Below are 15,467 nucleotides of genomic sequence, written 5' to 3'. Positions count from 1 at the left end.
ACGTTTTGGATTTGTGATACCATTTGTGACACTTGAATCATCAGGTATACTGTGCTGTATTGATGATCCTCAGTAATTCTTTTCAATTCTCCTTTTGAGAATGGCCCAAATCGGTCCCTTCGCTCTCCTCTCGCTTGTCTTGCATTAAAAACATCGAGTAAGGTCTCATAAGATCTCTTATGCTAATGGTGAAAAGTAGCTGAGATTCCTGTTGCTCAGTGCTAAATCACCAACTCCCCCCAACTCCATTACACATACAGTAGTCAAGAAAAGAATCGATAATGCGATTATCTGGGTCAATAGATCCGGCTTTGCTTTTTGGTAAGAGCAAAGAAAAAACCCCAAAAGATCAATGCACATCCTAACCTACTGAAACCCAACAGGTCTTCACGCTAAACCTTTCTTATTACATGTATCATGCGGCATAAAACCCTGCTCCTCTTCAACGGTTTCTAATATTTCATTTAACCCCTTCAGTGCATGAGGGTCCTGCCACATCCGTTGCCATGGACGCTGGCACTTCCTCGTTTAAATGAAATACAGTATGTTGTAAATATCTTCTGCACTTATCTCTTTAACAGTAAAAGATATTTGTAAAAAATATCTTACCTCTCGCAGATGATGTAAAAAATGTAAAGTGATCCCTGTTGCTCCCCCCAACAACATATGCGTGATGATTTTATGGTTACCTCTTAGCTTTGGACTGTAGCTTCCCAGGTGGAATCCTTCCCGCTCGATTTAATAGTCCTGTGTTTTCCCAATGGTTTGCAGGGATACTAGAGCTTCTTCAGTTTGCTAACCTTGCCATCCATGTACAGTACCAATGCATTCTTTGCTTCCCGGCATAACTAGTTGGTTACAGTATGAGTAAACTGTCAAGTTAGACAGCTGACACATTTTTTTTTTCATTTCTCAAGGGAAGTGATTTTGTTTCCTGTCTTTGCTATTCTGGATTCAGTTAGTTGCCCGTTTTATAGTTCTAAGGTTAACTAATGCTTGCTGCGTACAGAAAACATAAGAAGTGTGACTGTACTATATCTCGGTTTCAGCTTTTAATTTTTTTTTTTAATCATTGGCCCTTTTAAGTTGTACATCCTCCCATCAACCATTGCTCCTTGTCTCATTCACATTTAGCAACTGGGGTCTCATACACTTAAGACTTTTTGTGCTAAGAACTTATGATCCAGAAGATTAGCTCTTTTGGGTCAATAATTATCGCTAGCTCTGTGTATTACTGAAAACAACCATTTACATTTCACACCATTACCAATGCATATTGTTAAATAAAGGAGGTGTCATTAAATTGGCCTCAATAATGAGGGTCAGAGCCAAGGGAATAGGAACATGGTATGTTCTTTGGTAGAATGTTTTCTTGTTGCAAATACAGGCATACCCCGCATTAACATACGCAATGGGACGGAGCATGTATGTAAAGCGAAAATGTACTTAAAGTGAAGCACTACCTTTTTCCACTTATCGATGCATGCACTGTACTGCAATCGTCCTATACGTGCATAAGTGATGTAAATAACGCATTTGTAACAGGCTCTATAGTCTCCCTGCTTGCGCACAACTTCAGTACAGGTAGGGAGCCGGTATTGCTGTTCAGGACGTGCTGACAGGCGCACGAGTGAGCTGCCGTTTGCCTATGGGGCGATATGTCCTTACTCGCGAGTGTACTTAAAGTGAGTGTTCTTAAACCGGGGTATGCCAGTATTGGTTTGAAGTAGTTGTCAATTTAAGGCAGGCTACACAGACCAAATATTTTAAGTTATCTTCTTGTTCTGTTTTTTTTTTTCAACATTATTTTGTTAAACTTTTCTTAAGCGTTTTGAAGTTATAAACATTCTAAAATAATAGAACAGGGGGCTGCCACGTTTCCACTTTGGTGATTTCATTTATGGCACAGGAAGTGTCATTTTACTTGACTTTCAACTCTCTTCAAATGTAGAAAATTTGACATTAAAATCACTTCTCTTTTTAATTTCAAAGTTTGGGGTATTTCTTCAGAATGATGGGGTGCAGAAATAAGAAGAGGGAGGGATGAACAAAAAATTTAATAAACGGGAACATCTGAATCTTCAGTACGGGCATATAGGGACAGAAAGGGGTAGGGGAGGGGATTGGCAAAGAAAGGGGACATGGGTCTCATTACAGGCCTAAGTCTTATTACACCCAAATGGGCAAAATAACAGACCCACATGGGCCTAAAACAGAGTTGAAGGGGGATAGTAGATCGTTCAAAAGACATTGCTCTATGTTTCCAAATCCGTGTCTCTGCCAGTTTAGCTGTTAAAGTTCTCCTTATTTGACTCCACTGTGTTCAGTGACCTTGGTCACTGAACACATATATCTGCAATAACACATTTGACATACACAATTTCCAGCAATTATATTCTTATCAGAATTAATATACAAACGGTTGAGACTTCAAATCGGGCTGAACTGTGCCAGCCAGGTAGCCCAGGTCTGATCAAATTTACTCATCGAGTCTGGGAGATATGCCAAAAGCTTTTCCAGAGCCAGCACTTCCCGAATATTATTCTTTACCTGGGGCAAAGTTGGTGCATGGGGATTTCCAGTTGCCTGCTATTATACATTTATTTGCTATAAAGATGTGGGAGATTAGCTTTTGTGTATGCCTGTCTTTGTTCAGAATTGGTCTGCCCAACAGAACTGACCATGGATCTTGCGGTGTCTGCTCTCCTGCTAAAAGGGCCAACATATGGAAAATCTGATTTCATAGTGTAGTAAGTTTGGGGCAAGAGCACCATACATGTGTCATCGAAGCTACCTGGCTGCAACCTCGCCAACAGAGAGGGGAACAGGTCGAGAACTTCTTGTGTAACTTGGATGGAGTAAGGTACCACCTATAAAGAATTTTATGGGAGTTCTCCTTCGTAGTGACACAAATTGACAATCGTGCCGCTGCCTCCCAGATATCAGTCCAATCTTCCAAGTCAAGGGTCCATCCCAGTTCTTCCTCCCTTTGCAACATATACTTATTTTATCAGTGGATTCCCTCTAATTACTAAAAGTATATTTCCCCAAGTCGTGTGTAGGATCTCTTTCAGCGCCATTGGGAGCACCATTTGTTCCTCAAGTTTCGTACAGGAATATATTTCTTTGTCCATTAGCCAGTCTCCCATATGCCCGGCTATGCATGCCAAATTGTATTTTCTAATGTCAGGTAAACTCACTCTACCAAGTTCCTTTGGGAGAAATAGTTTTGACATTGCAATTCTATTTCTGCCTTTGTTCCATATAAACTTATTTATTGCACTATTAATCAATTTTATGTCTGAATGGCGAACAAAGATAGGCAGCATCTGCAATGGATATATAATCCTAGCAAAGCTAATCTCCTTAACGAGTTGGCATCTACCCGCTAAATTCAATGGGAGGCCTTGCCAGCTTTCCAGCTCTTTAATCACTTTGGTTAGGATTGATTTAAAATTGCTTGCGTACAATTTTTGTTGGTCGGGGTCTATATTAACCCCCAAGTATTTGATTGGTTGTCTTGTCTTTTTAAAATGTAGGTCTTCTTCCCACCTAACATTATTGTTTCTAGACAGCACTAGAATCTTAGTTTTGGAGGCATTAACTATAAACCCTATATATTTTCCATATTCTTTAAGTGTCTCATATATTTTTTAACCGCTGTTTCCAGATTAGAGACAAACATCAGAATGTCATCCGCAAAAAGAGCCAACTTCACTTCCTTATTTCCTATTTCAATGCCTTTATAGTCTGCCATGTCCCTAAGGAACATAGCTAATGGTTCCATTGCTATGTTGAATAGCAATGGCGATAAGGGACACCCTTGCCTTTTTCCTCTGTATAAATTGAATTCCTGGGAGAGTATTCCCGCTGCCATGATCCGTGCCTTTGGACCTCATACATAGTTCTAATCATGTTAAGAAACATGCCCGATATTCCCATTTTTTGAAGTATATCAAATAAAAATTCCCATCCAACATTATCAAAGGCTTTTTCTGCGTCTACCGAAATAATTACATTGTTCCTATTATCTTGTGAACTTGATTTGGTCCAGTAAAGGGCTCCTAATACTTTTCTTATGTTCGGCACTGAAGATCTACCCTTTACAAACCCTGTCTGATCTTTATGAATCAGACCTGGTAATACTGCGGTCAGCCTCTCTGCCAGAATTTTTGGGAGAATTTTTACATCCTGATTTAATAAGGATATGGGTCGATATGAACCTGGCACAAGAGGGTCTTTACCTCCTTTATGTAAAATTCTGATGAATGCTGTTTTCCCAGTCTCCAAATATTTCCCTCTGTCTACTATCTCTTTGAAGGTGTTTTGCAGGGGTAGTCCTACTTCTGGTCCTAAGATCCTATAGAATTCGGCTGTAAAGCCACCAGGCCCTGGTGCCTTCCCATTTTTAATTTTCTTTACGACAGCTTCTATTTCTTCCCTGGTAATTGGAGCATTAAAGCTGCAGTTCAGTCTTTTTTTTCCTTTTTTTTTTTAATTTATTTTTTTACTTCAATAGTTTCATGTGGGCAATCTCTAATTACTTAAATAACTGTATAGCTGCAGGTCAATTCGTTCTCCATGTATTGATCTGCAAAATTTGGTGACATAATTAGTGAAGGGATCTGTTTTTCTTCTGCTTCTGTCTCTCAGTGGAAGCTCATGAATATTCATGAGCACTCCTGCACTGACATGTGCTAGAGGGAGGGCTGGGCTGACAAAGGGGTGTGCCAGAGCTTGTGACAGGACATGAAGGGGCAGTGCCATAGCGAATGGTTGTTAAAATAGAATACAAGAAATTTGGTCTTTCAAAGTTGTTGTTTTTTAAACAGAAAATGATAAAAGTATTTTTTCTTACTACAGAACTGATTTATTAAAAAAAACCACACGCAGGATATTGACTGAACTGCAGCTTTAAGTTCTTGTTGCTCTTCATTCGTTATTTTTGGAAACTTTAAGCCCTGTAAAAACTTGTTTTGAGTTACATCTTCCTGCTCACTGGTAGTATACAGATTTTGATAAAAGTCCCTAAACACTGTACATATTTCTTCAGGAGCTGATGTTAGTTCACCTGAAGCTTTACACATCCTAAGTATGTGTTTTGACTGTGAAACTCGTCTAAGTAGATTTCTTAATAATTTACCTGCCTTGTTACCATACTTATAAAGGTTAAGGTCTCTAAATTGGAGCTTTTTTGTTCCTTTCTGTGTAGCGATATTTCGCATACATTCTTTGCTTCCATGTATTTGTCCCTGTTTTCTGGGTGGGGATTTTGTTTGAAGTGACAGAACGTCCGGTTCAGTTCCTTGCTAGATTTAATGTAATCTGATTCTGTTTCTTTCCTACGTTTGTTCATGTATGCTAGAATCTAGCCTCTCATTCCTGTTTCCCAATACAATTTCCCCTCATTTTGGTGTATGGCGTTTGTTTCCTGGAAATAGTACCAGCTATTCAGGAGGAAAGCTTTAAACTCCTCATTATTATGAAGTTAAGATGGAAATCTCCAGATTATATTTTTGTGTTTCCTAAATCCTACATTGATCTCTAACCATACTGGTGCGTGGTCTGATTATATCTTCAATCGCCACTGCGGACACCTTGTCCATCATAAGGTCGCTTGTTAGAATATGGTCTATTCTTGAGAAAGAGTTATGCGGGTGAGAGAAAAAGGTATATTCTCTGTCAGTGGGGTTAAATAGCCTCCAGCAGTCTTACAAACCCAATGTTTCTTGTAACAGCCCTATGCTTCTCTGTGCAGATCTTGATTTTCCTTTTTTCTGATTAAGATTAGATTTATCTAAAAATGTATCACTGACAGCGTTAAAATCACTGCCCATAATTAGGTTACCTCCTCTTTCTTTCAACAATTTATCAGTTACACTCTGGAAGAAAGTTTGGCCCTGCTCATTCAGGCCATAAATACCATATATACATGTAACGGTTGTTCCCTCTTGGTATGACCCACCCAATCTCATATTGGCCCGTGTGGTCTAACCAGCCCCATTACATGGTCGTGTTTGGTGGTGCACCTGTAGACAACAGGACTCCTGAGTCTCCCGCATGATGGTATTCGGGGATTGTCAATCAAGACAGGTAGCTGAGGTAGTGCGTGCGAGTCCTACCTATATCACGTGCAGCGCCTCCACCTCATCAGGGTCTATGCATCCGCATGGGAGATGGTCCTGATGAAGAACTCCTTCTTGGTGGTGCCGTCCACTGGAGAGTAACATCACACTCACACAGGGGGGGTATCATTGAACAAGACATATTTATTGTTGCTTGGTGGGCTAGCTGCCCTTCACAGCCAGCTGTCTCAGCCGCACATAGTTCTATGCTGTCCCTTTGCCAGGTACGCCCTCCCAATGGAGTGGGATCCCCTCTCCCCGTAGGGAGATCACCCCTGTGCCAGGTCCCTGGACACAGTGTGGCTCTTCTTCAAGATTAATGTAGAAATGGACCACTAGTTTCTGCACTAGTGGGTCCTTCCTTCCCAACACCTTAGCAATCCAGCAACCAACTAACTTTTGGGCAGTGCTGTGCCTTATATACTTTAGGAGCTGTCACAACTCTGATGTCACTAACTGTGGACTCAGAGCTGGAAGCCACTCCCACTCATACATAGGGCACCTCACCAGGGTATGAGGGCAAACCTCCATAATTACTGCTGGCATCCCTATAACTTACCAGGTTTACTGCCAGCAGGGGAGACAACTGCAGACCATTTTACATGCATGGCTACATACATATATCCATATTGTTGATCTTGAGAACACACGGTACTACCCTTTCCTCTGTGTCACGCCAAGTTGATATAAGCTCATATGGTAGTGTTTTGCTTATCAGAATTGCTATCCCCCCATTTCTTTCCCACTGCTGGGAAGAATATGCATTCACCTACCCAGTTAGTCTGGAGTTTCCTACTCTCCTCCCTGTTTAGATGTGTTTTCTGAATAGGTGCTATATCTGCTTTTAAGCGCTTAAGATGCTTTAATATTTTGTTCCTTTTAATTGGGGAGTTAATACCCTTAACATTCCATGAAACCAGTCTTGTCATTGGTTAGTTGTTAGACTGATGTTGTCTAACACGCCTTTACATAATGTATATAATGACTTAAAGAACCCTACTTTACCGTGATTGCCTGTTGTTTCCTTTTTCTCTATCACAATATATCCGACCAGTGAAAAACATTTCAAATAATACATATATAACTCTGGATATAAAAAATAAACTATAAACCACATATAGCAGGATCCCTTGGTGCCCCGTGTTCCGTTACCTCCCGGCGCGGTCGCACCTAGCAGCGGAGGCAGGAACAGGTGCAGGCGGCACTGCGGGGGAGTAGGGAGCAGCGAACGGCTTGCCGGAGGCTCCGACGGCTCCTTCCGCAGGGCGCCACCATATTGGGAATGTTGCGCATGCGCAAGAGACTCGCGCATGCGCAGTGATAGCCAAGAGCGGCAGCTATTATAGCAGAGGGCTCTGAGGGAACTACAAGTCCCAGCATGCATAGGGGCTGTAGCAGCACATGACCACAGCAGCCAATAGGGCCAGAGAGTTCCCCTGCTAGGAGAAAGATACATTTGGTGCGCTGCAGACCACGATAGTCGAAGCTGGGACAAGGAAGGGGTAGGTTGTATGTTCAGGTGTCTGTGGCACCTGCACTAGGCCAGGTACACCCTATTAGGCCCCAGTGAGGCCCCGACTCATCATAGTTTGTGGCTGCTATAGGGACAGGCCCCATAATTAGGGACACTGCCCTGCTTAGCATCCCAAGTGTCAGGGTGTAAGGAATCGGGGAACACGTCCTTTGCGACGTGTTCCCTCCTTACCTGCTGCTACTCAGTACTCTGTCTTGGCACCAGCGCGTGCACGCACCCCGCTCTGTTTACAGAGTGTGCGTGCAAACGCAGCTCTTCTAGTGTTGCCTCGGAGCGTAGCTCCGCCCCCCTGGATGCACCGTGCGTCAGCGGCGTGTTCGCGTGACGACGTGCACCGCTCCCCAGCTGCGCGGTAAATAATCAAACTGCTACTTGTCTCCTGTGCCTATCACGGCTTCCGCTGGGGCCGTGCCTCCGCTCCACCCCCTGTCCTATTGGCTGCCACGCCATTCATATACCCTGCTTGCACTCTGAAGCATTGCGCAGCATAATCACTTGTAGCCTTGTGTGACTCACAGTTCTGTTGTGCCTAGCTCTTGTTCCAGTCTTGTCCTTCAGTTTTTTTCCTTGTGTACCGACCCAGCTTGTTTGTGAAACCCCTCTGGATATCGACCTCGGCATACCCTCGACTATGTTTACCTCTCTAACCCAAGACCACGGCTAGACGGACTTCGATGATTCTCAATTCTCCAATCCCAGACCACGGCTAAACGGACTTCGACTGCGCTGCTCTCTGTAACCCAGGATCCCGGTGAGTATACGGACTAACCCACTCTCTCCTACCAAGACCCGGCTACACTGACAATCCGCCTTCCAGGCACGTCTCCGGAGCTGTCGGTGTGTGGACTCATACCTTCCCACCTCAGTACTGTGGACTTGTCTTGTTTGTGGGTAGCGCAAGCGTTACAGTATGCTGAGCTCAACAAACATAGACCCCCCCACAGGTGGGCCAAGCCCTGTCTTCTATCTCTGTGCACTTTCAGTATTTGGACAACCAAGTTACGTCCCTGACTCAAAAGATAGCCACAGTCTCGCTTCAGCAATCCCAGTCCAGAATCCTTAGACCCGCTACCTTGTCCGCTTCCTCCATGGAAGCTAATTTACCTCTGGAACTGCGTCTTCCCACCCCCAACCGATATGCGGGTTATCCCCATGGCTGCAGAGGTTTCCTCTGCCAATGCGATATTCAGTTTGAGCTAACCCCTTCTCACTTCTCTTCTGACAGGACTAAGGTGGCGTACATTATCGCTTTACTGACCGGTGACGCATTGGCCTGGGATTCTCCCATAGGGTTACCGCTGCTTCTTCCTTGTTTCACATTTCTCAGGGTAGCAGATCAGTTGCAAGATACGCCCTGGAATTTCGAACCATCGCCGCAGAGACGGGTTGGAACGATGAGGCCTTATCGGTGGCCTTCTGGCAAGGACTCACCGAGACTCTTAAAAATGAGCTAGCCGCCCAGAAAGACCCCCTGTGCTTGAGAGTCTTATTGCCGTATGTATCAGGGTGGATCAACGCCTCCAAAAAAGGCGGGTTGAAAGCCACCATCCACAGACTCTCACTTCTATTACTCATCTCCACAGTTCTTCTCCTACCACTTTCCCAGTTCTTGAGGCTCCGGAACCCATGCAGTTGGGTAGTCATCAACTCTCACCTTCGGAGAGACTACACCGGAGGAATGAGGGTCTGTGTCTCTACTGTGGACTGACAGGACATCTGGTGCATCGCTGTCCCACGAAGACGGGAAACGCCAGCGCCCAATGAGGTATGAGGGGATCTCATTGGGTACCATTTCCTCCTTCCCATCTATGAAGAAAACCCTGCCAAAAAGAATTATGCTCCCAATCTTTCTCAAGGGTCCTGACTTCCGAATCTCTGCTTCTGCATTCATTGACTCCGGGTCTGGGGGAAATGTTGTGGATCAAGATTTCGCTACCAAACATGGGATTTCTTTGGTAAAGAAGTCCGTACCCATCGGTCTCGAGGCCATTGATGGACGTCCTCTCCAACCAGCTTTCATATCTTTGTAGACACCAACTCTTTCGCTCTCCATGAAGGATGGACACGAGGAGATCTCTCTGGATGTAATCCACTCTCTGTCAGTGCAGGTAATTCTGGGCCTACCTTGGCTCCAGCAAAATAATCCTTTTATAGACTGGAGTGCCAAGGAACCCATACGATGGGATACGTCCCATAAAGAACTTTCTTCCTCTCTAGTACAAATTCTCGCTGGTCTAGAGACCATCTCACCGCCTAAGCCCTCTCTACCCGAAGTATATGTAGAATTCCTTGACGTTTTCGACAAAGTCCGTTCTGAGGTTCTTCCCCCTCATCGTCCCTTTGATTGCCCCATTGACCTTCTGCCTGGCGCTACTCTCCCTATGGCCAGATCCTATCCTTTGTCCCTTCCAGAAACCAAGGCCATTTCCAAATATATTCAGGAGAACTTAAAGAAAGGCTTCATTAGAAATTATACTTCCCCTGCTGGGGCTGGGTTCTTTTTCGTTAAGAAGAAGGATGGGTACCTTCGACCATGCATAGATTACAGAGGCCTTAACAAAATTACCCTAAAGAACCACTACCCATTGCCTCTCATTTCTGAACGTTTTGATCGTTTGCTGGGAGCGACTATTTTTTCTAAACTTGATCTCCGCGAGGCTTACAATCTCATATGCATAAGACAAGGGGACGAATGGAAGACGGCCTTTAACACCCGGGACGGCCACTACGAATATTTAGTTATGCCTTTTGGACTATGTAATGCACCAGTGGTCTTTCAGGAGTTTGTGAATTAGATATTTCGTGATGTCCTAAATACTTCTGTTATTGTATATCTCGACGACATTCTTATTTTTTCAAAATCCTTATCAGAACATATTCAGAACAGCAAGCTAGTTCTTTCTCGCCTTCGCGAGAACCACCTCTTCGCCAAGATGGAGAAGTGCATGTTTCACCAAACCTCAACCTCCTTCTTAGGTTATATCATTTCTGACAAGGGATTCACCATGGACCCGGGAAAACTTAAAGCAGTTATAGATTGGCCCCAGCCCACTTCTCTTAAAGCAATCCAACGATTCCTTGGCTTCGCCAATTATTACCGGAAGAGTATTCGTAATTTTTCTGCTACTGTGGCTCCTATCACTGCTCTGACAAAAAAAAGTCGCGGATACTTCTTCCTGGCCCTCTGAAGCATGTCAGGCCTTCGAATCCCTTAAGAAGGCATTTATCTCCAACCCCATATTACGCCATCCTAATCCTACTCTCCCTTTCACTTTGGAGGTAGACGCTTCGGATATTGGAGCAGGAGCCATACTCTCACAAAGACAAAACCCCCAGGATAAATGACATCCCTGTGGGTTCTTTTCAAAGAAATTCTCCTCCGCAGAGCAAACCTACGACATTGGTAACAGAGAGCTTCTCGCCATCAAACTGGCACTGGAAGAATGGAGACATCTCCTGGAGTGTACTGAAAATCCCATCTCAATCCTCATGGACCACAAAAATGTATTGTATATTGAGGGCGCTCATCGCCTCGGTTCTCATCAGGCCCGCTGGGCTCTTTTCTTCTCAAGATTCAATTACATTATATCCTACATTCCCGGTACCAAGAATCTCAAAGCCGATGCTTTATCTCGACAATTTGTCAGTGAAGATAAATCTGAAAATATTCCTGGGAACATTCTTCCTTCTAAATATATAATTTCTGCAAATTCTTTTGATGTACTGGATCAGATCTTGGAGATTCAGATGCAAATTCCTGAGGGTATGGAGGAGCCATAGGGTTGCTTGTATGCTGCTCCGCAGTTCCACCAGAAAATCCTTGAATGGGGTCACTCTTCTAGGTCGGCAGGTCATCCGGGTACCAAGAGGACATCGGATCTAATTAGACGCACCCTCTGGTGGCCGAACATGCTGAAAGATATTAAGGAATTCATTAGTTCGTGCTCTACCTGCGCCCGAAAAAAGTCCGCCCGCAATAAGCCGTCTGGTCTGCTTCGCCCACTACCTATTCTTGATCATCCATGGACCCACCTGTCAATGGACTTTATTGTCGAGCTTCCTGCCTCTAAAGGAATGAATACTATTCTTGTCATTGTAGATCAATTTTCGAAACAGGCTAATTTCATACTTCTCAAATGCCTTCCGAATTCTGCCACCCTGGCTGACATCTATATTAAGAAGGTTTTTCGCAATCCACGGTGTACCACTCTCTATAGTATCGGACCGCAGTTCACAGTTCGTCTCAAAGTTTTGGTGTGCCTTTGCCCAAAGACTGGATATTTCACTTCTTTTTTCTTCTGGGTATCATATCCAAACCAACGGTCATATGGAGAGGACAAATCAATCCTTAGAGCAGTATCTCAGATGCTTTATCTCCAACGCACAGGATAACTGGGTAAATCTCCTTCCATGGACCGAATTCGCTCACAACTCACTCAGAAACGAGTCCATCCAGGAGTCACCCTTTTTTGTAAAATATGGGTTTCACCCAGCCCAGCTTCCTATTTCCTCCAATTCCTCCGGCGGCTGATGCCAAAGTAAACTCGCTTCAGAACTCCTGGAGAAGGATTCAACAAACTCTTCAGCAGGCAGTCCTTAGAAAAAAGAAGCAGGCGGATCGACATCGCCGAGAGACACCTAAATTTAGGCCCGGAGACAAAGTGTGGCTCTCTTCAAAGAATATAAGACTGAAGACGCCTACGATGAAATTGGCTCCAAGGTTCCTGAGACGGTTCACCATCATTGAACAAGTCAATCCTGTGGCATACCACCTACGACTACCCCAATCTATGAAAATTCCATCAGTCTTCCACGTCTCACTATTGAAACCCGTCTTTCACAGTCCTCAGTTTCTGGACGTCTCTCCAAGACCGCCACTGGTCATTGTTCAAGGACAAGAGGAATTCGAAATTCGGTCAATAATTGATTACAGATACTCCAGAGGAACTGTCCAATTCTTGGTACTCTGGAAGGGTTTTGGACCCGAAGAACGTTCCTGGCTATCTCAGCATCTGATCCATGCCCCCTACCTGTTAAGGCGCTTCCATGCCAGGTTCCCGCACAAGCCTTATGGGAATCGTCCTGAGGCCGATCCTCAAGGGGGTTTACCGTAAGGAATCGGGGAACACGTCCTTTGTGATGTGTTCCCTCCTTACCTGCTGCTACTCAGTCCTCCGTCTTGGCACACGCAGCTCTTCTAGAGTTGCCTTGGAGCGTAGCTCCGCCCCGGATGCACGGGACGTCAGTGGCGCGTTCACATGACGACGTGCACCGCTCCCCAGCTGCGTGGCAAGTAATCAAACTGTCACTTGTCTCCTGTGCCTATCACGGCTTCCGCTAGGGCCGTGCCTCCGCTCCGCCCCCTGTCCTATTGGCTGCCATGCCATTCATAAACTGAAGGAAAAACCTCTTCCTTGGCTAGGCTCCAGAACTGAGAGGAACCTTTTCTCTGCCAAGAAAGCTGAAGGCCTTGTGACTGGATACACATTCTGCACCATTATTGCAGCAGACTCCCCGGGAAGCTTTCACGCCCTGCCACTTTTGTTGAACTTACAGGCCCGGGAATACGAAATAAATGAAACGTAACGCAAGCCAGGTTTCAAATCCTTTGTCTCAATTTATTACTCATAGGGTAATGACTTTTATACCAGAAAAAGAAGATATTGGTGAGAGGCGTAACATAGGCGTAACATAGGCGTAACCTGGGTGTGTCTTGGGCGTAGCATTGATTAGAGGCCTGATTTAGGGGCAGGACATATTAGTGGCATGATTTTGGGACATGTTTCTCCCAATACAAGCAATATCTGAATACATAGCTTATTCATTGTCTGTTATCAAAAGAGACCTTGAATCTCCAGCAACTAAATTATACTATTTTGCGTCTTTCAGAGAATCAGTCATTTATATTCTAACTAAAAAAGCAGGAGACTGACAATACAAAAAGTATCTTAGCAATATCCTGAGCAGGAAGAAAGGAAATGTAATTTGGCAGAAACTGAGTGCATTAGGAATTATATTTCAGCAAAAGGCTGACTACAGAATCTTAACTAGTTATGATCAGACAAAATGGATGCTTAACACAAGTGTAGATTCTGGCCTGACCTACTGGTCCTAACATATACCCTGCTCACACTCTGAAGCATTGCGCAGCATAATCACTTGTAGCCTTGTGTGACTCACAGTTCTGTTGTACCTAGCTCTTGTTCCAGTCTTGTCCTGCAGTTTGTCTCCTCGTGTACCGACCCGGCTTGTTTGTGAAACCCCTCTGGATATCGACCTCAGCATACCCTCAACTACGTTTACCTCTCTAACCCAAGACCACGGCTAGACGGACTTCGACGATTCTCAACTCTCAAATCCCAGACCACGGCTTAACGGACTTCGACTATGCTGCTCTCTGTAACCCAGGATCCCGGCGAGTAGACGGACTAAACCACTCTCTCCTACCAAGACCCGGCTACACTGACAATCCGCCTTCCAGGCACGTCTCCGCTGCTGTCGGTGTGTGGATTCATACCTTCCCACCTCAGTACCGGGGTCTTGTCTTGTTTGTGGGTAGCGTAAGCGTTACAGAGGGACACAGCAGAAGCTACACAGCATTTGCGGCCTGTGGTCTGGGGCCAGACCACTACTTAAAGGCACAGAGACTCTCTTGATGGTGGGACACTCCAACCGGATACCACCCCACGCGGAGGTGGACTCATCGCGGACGACGCCATCGCTGGATCAGCGGATCCTGTCTTCATTTCTGTCAGCGCACCCGGGTGCTGGTACCTCATCTCACCTATGTGCACCAACTATACACGGGCTAGTGGGGCAGTGCTGTCAGACACACTTGGGTGGGTGGTTGGTTCTGTGGACACTGGGATGGTACATGCCCGGAGCACCTCAGTACATTGGCGTAACCCCACAGGGGTATGGACACGGTGTTGGGAAGACACGGTGAGGGGTTGCAGCCCTGTGAGGCCTAGGGTTGTAGTAGTAGTATCATTGTTTGTCATTGCATATATGTTCACAGTAAAGTGCTATAGTTTTATTGCATCAGTGTATGTTGTACATATATGGTCCTGCACGGGGTTATCCCACATAGTTAGGATCCCGCACAGGTGGAGGCGCTGTCACATATCGAATCAGGTACACCCCGAGCTCCCAGTGGCGGAGGTTCAGGTCTCCTGCGAGCCACAGGTAACACATACACACACCATAGACGCCTTATCTCCCAGGGGGTGGGGGAAAGTACGCTACACACATATGGATTAATGATATTCCTTTTTTCCAGAAATGACATTTTAACCTCATCCCAGCTCATCGCTGCTTCCTCCTCCTTTTACCCCACCACTTTAATTTATATTTTTCAAAACAGGTTTTCTTAACTTTTTTTTTCTTTTTTTTGTAACATGTAACCAATTAGACAACAACTTTTTTTTTGTTGAGATTTTAAAAAAAAAAGACTTATACTGTTATATAGTGACAAAGTGAGAATATGACGTAAGGGGGGGGTCTGACATAAACAACACGGGGATCTAAGCAACCATTTTGAGTCAGCATCCATCTTAGGTGCCTGATATTGTCTATTGTCTGTATGAAAGTTGGAATGAATGTTAGTTTAAAATACATTTTTTCTTCTGGAGTTCCAATTGATATTGAGCGGTTCAGCTAAGCCAAAGGACCTTGAGCAGGAGGGCAATGTGCCAATGTTATGAAAATACGAGACAGATAGGCACTGTCCGAGGGGGGGGCAATGTGTTCTGTATGCAGAGTAAAAGTCACCGGCTTGTATAAGGAATATTAGCTGAGTCATTTCATTT

Source organism: Ascaphus truei, chromosome 6, assembly GCF_040206685.1.
Source record: "Ascaphus truei isolate aAscTru1 chromosome 6, aAscTru1.hap1, whole genome shotgun sequence".
Lineage (NCBI taxonomy): Eukaryota > Metazoa > Chordata > Amphibia > Anura > Ascaphidae > Ascaphus > Ascaphus truei.
This window is presented reverse-complemented; position numbering follows the sequence as displayed.